We start from the raw sequence: 7,141 nt of genomic DNA on the forward strand, positions 1-7,141 counted from the left end.
GGCAGAAGTAAAGATAGGGCGTCCAGAATGCTCATCTTCGGAGAGGTTTCAGTGATGAAATTCTTAGATCTCCTGGAAATGGAAATGTCCCTCTGTTTTGAGCTGTGGGGCCACAGAATAGTCTGCTACTTACCCTTCTGTTGACTTTCCCCTTCCCATCCTCTTCTGCAATGCTGGAAGTCACAAGACCCACCTCCCTGGCCCACTGGAGGAGATGGAGGTGACATGTGGGGGGTGCTGGCAGGTTCCCCAGCTAGTGTGCAGCAGGGCCACTCATTCAGTTGCTTTCATTCCATAGCCCTCATACAATAGCTACTCAGAAGGCTAGGAGCTGGAGGGTCAAGATTCAAAGCCAGACAGAAAAGTCTGAAAGATTCCATCTCCAAAATAACCAGTAAAATAACTAGTAAAATAAATAAATAAAAAATGGTAGCCTCCAGCCAAGTAAGAAGGAGGCTCAAACCCCAGTAAAGTGCAATCATTGTGCTATAAAGATAAAATCCACACCGAGTATAAAGAACTTTGTGGGGGAGAAAAAAACAAAAATATTTCACTAATTGTTATGGCCTATACTATGGCACAGAGCTGGTGTAGTCTCAGCCACTCAAGAGGACCACTTGACCCAGGAGTTGAGGACAGCTTAGAAAATGGTGAGACCTTGTCTCAAAAACAAGCAAAAATCCAGGTACTGGTGGTTCATGCCTAGAATCCTAGCTACTCAGGCGGCTGTGATCTGAGGATCCCAGTTCAAAGCCAGCTCAGGCAGCAAAGTCTGTGAGACCCTTATCTCCAATTAGCTACTGAAAAACTGGAAGTGGCACTGTAGCTCAAGTGGTAGAGCGCTAGCCTTGAGCTGAAGAGCTGAGGGACAGCGCTCAGGCCCAGAGTTCAAGCCCTACCACCGACAAAAAAAAAAAAAAAAGGCAAAAAGCTAGATTGCTGATATGCTGATATACTAAATGCTATTTTGGATATATTGAGTTAAATAAAATATTAAAATTGCTGGGCACTGGTAGCTCACACGTGTAATCCTACTCAGGAGGCTGAGATCTGAGGATCTTGGTTCCAAGCCAACCTGGGCCAAAAAGTCCCCATGAGACACTTATCTTCAATTAACCACTCAAAACCTGGAAGTGGCACTGTGGCTCAAGGGGTAGAGCATCAGCCTTGAGCACAGAAAGACTCAGGGACAGTACCCAGGCTCTGAGTTCAAGTCCTACAACTGACAAAAACACTCCTGCAGAGCCTGTTTTACATATGACTACTAGAATTATATTCGTAGCTCATATATTTCCACAGAATAGCACTGATCTATCTCATCCTCACACTTACAGGCATGAGCGTATGTATATGTGTGTGTGTATGCTAGTCCTGGGGTTTGAACTTAAGGCCTGGGCACTGTCCCTCAGCTTACCACTTGAGTCTCAGCTCCACATTTTTGATGGCTAACTGGATATAAGTGTCAATCATGGAGGTTGGGAATGTGGCTGAGTGGCAGAGTGCTTGCCTAGCATGAACCCCTGGCTTCTATTCCTCAGTACCACATAGAGAAAAAGCCAGAAGTGGCACTGTGGCTCAAGTGGTAGAGGGCTAGCCTTGCACAAAAGAAGCTCAGGGTCAGTATCCAAGCCCTGAGTTCAAACCCCAGAACTGGCAAAAAAAAAAAAATTTTTTTTCTTCCTCCCCCTCCCCCAAGTCAGTTGAGCGGGAATTAAATAGGATTCTGGGAGCACTGCCAAGATGCACTGGGCCGGGCTTCGTTCAGTTGGGGAGTCCCTTTCTCTGGGGGTGGTGCAGTCACTTTGGGACACTGCAGTGGAAAAGCTCACGGACGTGCACCGGTCTCACTGGCCTTCGGATCAGAGCAATTCCCCAGTCGCGTTCTCAGCCAGCAGGCTGAGGAAGGCTTCTGTATGTTTAGGGGGGTGAGAAAACCCCAAAGATTTCATGATGGAAAGAAAAATGGCAGGTCTTCAGTGTGCATACGGGAGGTTTTACTGGGACACCATTCCTTTGTAACTGAGGCTGCTTTTGCCGACACAGTGGACATGGCCGGGGAGGGCCCAGAGTCAGGACTGAGGCCTCCGGGCCCGCCCGGCCGCCGGGTCCCCTACCCTTCCGGCCACCTCTCCGGTGGGGGGCGGGAGGGGAGGAGGGGCTTGGCGCGGCCACACAGGCGGAGGAAGCTGTTAATTGCCAGCGGCCCCGCCCGTCCTGGACAGGCCTAGCAGGACCCGCCTAGGTGTCTCCACCAGGCGGGGACATCCGCCGCCAGCTAGAGCCGAGTTTCACTGCGCAGGCGCAGCCCATCCCGGGCGGAGGGAGGTGGCAAGCACAAGTGGGAGGGGCAACCCTGTGTGGGCGGGGCGAGCTGCTCCACCCTGTGTGGGCGGGGCGAGCTGCTCCACGCTGGTGTCCCAGGTAAGGCACCTGCGCTTGCGCACAGAGGTGGGGACCCGAGCTCCCCGGAGTAGGAGGTTGCGCCGCCTGGAGGTCCTACCATTCCCTTCCCACAAACTTTAGGCTGCAAACAACTTTTCCTTTTGTCAGGCTTGGGGATGGCGCCCAAGACGGCAGAAAGGCTGGAGTGTTCTACCACAGAGCTGCACCTCCAGCCTAAGAAATTCTTAAAACTGAGATGTAGTTTCACCTTTTAGCGGTGGGGCTGGTGGTGCACCTGTGGCCCCAGGTACCTGGGATGCCGAGAGGAGGATCCTTGAGCTCAGGCATCAGAGGAGGCCGACTTAGACAATAGAACAAGACTCCCCACCGCAAAACAAAACAAAGGAAGATAATTTTACTTAAATAGTAAAATAAAGGTTTTGTTTGTTTGTTTTAGTATATTTCCAAAGTTGTGCCACCACGGCTACTTTCACCTAGAACATTTTCACCAGGCCAGCAAGAAATTCCCACTCATTAGTAGTCACCACAACCCATTACTTTTTTTTTTTTTTTGTGGGGCCTGAACTCTGGGCCTGGGTGCTGTCCCTCAGCTCTTCAGCTCAAGGCTAGCGCTCTACCACTTGAGCCACAGCGCCACTTCTGGTGGTGCTGAGGAATCGAACCCAGGGCCTCATGCATGCAAGGCAAGCGCTCTACCACTGAGCCACCTTCCCAGCCACCCATTACTTCTTCTTTTTTTGGGAGGGGGTCCAGTCATGGGGCCTGAACTCTGGACCTGGGCACTGTCCCTCAGCTCTTCAGCTCAAGGCTAGCGCTCTACCACTTGAGCCACAGCACCACTTCTGACTTTTTTCTTATTTGGTGCTGAAGAATCGAACCCAGGGCCTCAGGCATGCAAGGCAAGCGCTCTAGCACTGAGCCACCTTCCCAGCCCCTACCCATCACTTCTTTATGCTTACTTATCCCTGGCAATCATTTATCTTTTGTGTCTCCTTGGATGTGCCTATTCTAGACAATGTGTTGTCTTCTTTTGGCTTGACATATTTTCAAAGTTCAACAACATTGTAGAATGTATCAGTACTGCATTCTATTTTATGACTCAATAATAGTACAGTGTATGGCTATACCACAGTGTAGGCTATGTAAATAGCACTTCTATCAGCATACATGTACAATAATTTTTGGTTTTGGTTTTTGAGACAGAGTTCATTATGTAGCCCTGGGAAGGCCTGGGACTCTCAGCTTTCCCAGTGCTGGGATTAGAGGTATGCTCCACCAACCTCAGCCTGGGGATTTGCTTTGTTATTGTTGTTGTTGTTAAATCATTGAATTCTTAGAGGGTTGTTTGATTTTTTTTTTCAAGTCATGGGGCTTGAACTCAGGGCCTGGGCACTGTCCCTGAGACTCTTTGGGCTCAAGGCTACCTCTTGAGCCACAGCTCCACTTCCGGTTTTTTGAGTGGTTAATTGAAGATAAGAATCTTATGGGGACTTTTCTGTGGGGACTGGCTTTGAACCGTGATCCTCAGATCTCAGCCTCCTGAGTAGCTTGGATTATAGGCATGAGCCACCTGTACCTGGATGAGTTTTTTCTTATTTGGGAACATGTCCTTTGTCAGATATAAACTTGACAAATACTTTCTCTCATTCTGTAGGCTTATTCCTTATGACAGATGTTCTTTGGAACTGGGAGAGAGCAAGGGACGGGGTGACATTGTCAAAAAAATGTACTCTTTGGGGCTGGGAAGGTGGCTCAGTGGTAGAGCGCTTGCCTTGCATGCATGAGGACCCGGGTTTGATTCCTCAGCACCACGTAAGCACAAAAAAAAAAGCTGGAAGTGGCCCTGTGGCTCAACTGGTAGAGTGCTAGCCTTGAGCTGAAGAGCTGAAGGACAGCGTCCAGGCCCAGAGTTCAGGCCCCATGACTGGACCCCCCCAAAAAAAATGTACTCTTTACCTGATTTATGTAACTGTAACCCCTTTGTATGTCACCTTATTGTTATTATTTCATATGTTTTTTATTTTATTTTATTTTTTTGGGTCAAGTCGTGGGGCCTAAACTCTGGGCCTGGGCGCTGTCCCTCAGCTCTTCAGCTCAAGGCTAGCGCTCTACCACTGGAGCCACAGCGCCACTTCCAGCTTTTTTTCTTATTGCTTATGTGGTGCTGAGGAATCAAACCCAGAGCCTCATGCATGCAAGGCAAGCACTCTACCACTGAGCCACCTTCCCAGCCCATGTTTTTTATTTTAAAATACTGTACAGAGGGTTTACAGTTACATGAGTAAGGTAATGAGTACATTTCCTACCGAGACTTGTTACCTCCTCCTGTACATCACCTTTATAATAACCATCGGGCACTAATGGCTCATGCCTGTAATCCTAGCTACTCAGAGGCTGAGATCTCAGGATCATGGTTCAAAGCCAGCCCAGGCAGGAAAGTCTGTGAGACTCTTATCTCCAATAAACCACTCAGAAAACCAAAAATGGTGCTGTGGCTCAAGTGGTAGAGTGCAAGCCTTGAGCTGAAATACTGAAGGACAGAGGGACAGCGCCCAGCCCCACCACTGTCCCCCGCCCCCCAAAAAAGGTATCTGGTGCGGGTAGTTCATGCCTATAATCCTACCTACTCAGGAGGCTGTGATCTGAGGATCACAGTTCAAAGCCAGCCACGCAGGAAAGTCCATGAGACTCATCTCCAATTAACCAACAGAAAACCAGAAGTGGCACTGTGGCTCAAGTGGTAGAACACTAGCTGAAGAGCTCAGGGACAGTGCCTAGGCCCTGAGTTGAAGCCCCACGACTGGCAATAAATAAACAAACAAAAAATAGCCAGGTGCTTGTAACCCTAGCTATTCAGGAAGCTGAGATCTGAGCTTCCATTGGAAGCCAGCCCAGGCAGGAAAGTCTGTGAGACTCTTATCACCAATTACCACCATAAAACTAGAAGTAGAATTGTGGCTTATAGTAGTAGGGCGCTAGTCTTGAGCAACAAGGGTCAGACACAGTGTCTAGGCCCTGAGTTCAAGCCCCAGAACAAAAAAAAAATCCTTATCTAGCATGTGTAGGATTCTAACACAGCCTGGAGTTGGCAGGGGTGGGTGGACATCCTGAAAAAGCGGAAAAAGTCTAGAAACAATCAGAGAGCTATGAGAACCTCTGACTTATTGGAAGAAGGAAGAAATAATCAGAGAGCTATGAGAACCCCTGACTTCTTGGAAGAAGGACTGATTCTAGGTCAAGGACAGGAAATACTCAAATTGGTCTGTGACATGCAAAAAGCAAAGATACAAATAATGAGTAATAGTAAAAGGACACAGAGCTTCCACCGCCTAGGATAGGGCAATCTGAACATCAGCAAAATTAATGAATGCACTGAGACATTGTTTACTAAAATATACATCAAACTGGGCGTCGGTGGCTCATGCCTGTAACCTTAGCTACTCAGGAGGCTAAGATCTGAGGATCGCGGTTCAAAGCCAGCCTGGGCAGGAAAGTCCATGAGACTCATCTCCAATTAACCACCAGAAAGCCGCAAGTGGTACTGTGGTTCAAGTGGTAGAAGTGTCCTGAACTGGAGAGCTCAGGGACAGGAATATATATCTCCGTTCAGAGTGATACTGAAAAAGAGAAACACTATCAGATACAGTGGATCATGCCTGTAATCTTAGCTACTCAGGAAGCAAAAATCTGAGAATTGAAAGCCAAGCCCAGGCAGGAAAGTCCATAAAACTTTTTTTTTGGGGGGGGGACTAGGTTGTAAGGCTTAAACTCAGCTTAGATGCTGTCCCTGGGTTCTTTTGCTCAAGGCTAGTGCTAGACCATTTTGAGCTACAGTGCCACTTCTGGTTTATGAGTGGTTAATTGGAATAAGAGTCTCACAGGGACTTTTCTGCAGGGGCTGGCTTGGAACGTCGATCCTCAGATCTCAGCCTCCTGAGTAGCTAGCTAGGATTATAGGCATGAGCCACCGCCCAGCTTTTTTTTTTTTAAACTACTGGTGGTGATGTTTGAACTCAGGGCCCTGTGCATACTAGGCAGTTACTCTAACACTTAAGCTATGCCTCATTCTTTGAGTTTCCTTCCTAAATAATATTTAGACCCTATGCCCATTTCCCTGTCCAGCTGCTTGCACTTGGCCTCTTTGGGGAGGGACAGAAACACTCATCAGAAGCCCCAAGCCAAAGTTCCAGTGGTAGAGCACTTACCTAGCAAGCAGGAAGTCAATCTCCAGTACCTGGGCTTCTCCCTCCCAGGCCCTGGACTGAGAAACGCAGTGCTTGGGGAGGAAAGGGGGAGAAGAGGGGAAGGCAGGTTGAGGGTGGGAGTGGAGGAAAGGCAGGGGACAGATCCCAGGTGGTGGGTCTTGGAGAAGGCTGGGTAGTGACCTGGGACCTGATGGGCTGGGAGGGGACAGAGATGTGCAGGGAGTGAAGGAGGGAGGAGAGGCAGGATGGAGCCCAATGCAAGAAAGATGAGAGACTTGATTCAGGGATCAACCCCTGTACTATCTACCCAGATCCCAGTCCTCACGGATACCTGCTATACCTTCAGGAGCCACTTCCTATCTAGAAGATCTGCTTTGGTGGGGGGGGGGTGGTGCGGGGGAGGCTGGAACCCTGCAGAAATAGCCAAAGTCTATGCTTCTGATGCCCAGCCTCAGTGGGTAAGAGGAAGCCCCAGGGTTTGAGGTAATCATTCTGGCAAGCAGATGTCTGGACCTCTTTCTTTTCTTTAGGAT

The sequence above is a fragment of the Dipodomys ordii genome, unplaced genomic scaffold, assembly GCF_000151885.1.
Source record: "Dipodomys ordii isolate 6190 unplaced genomic scaffold, Dord_2.0 Scaffold26, whole genome shotgun sequence".
NCBI classification, from domain to species: domain Eukaryota; kingdom Metazoa; phylum Chordata; class Mammalia; order Rodentia; family Heteromyidae; genus Dipodomys; species Dipodomys ordii.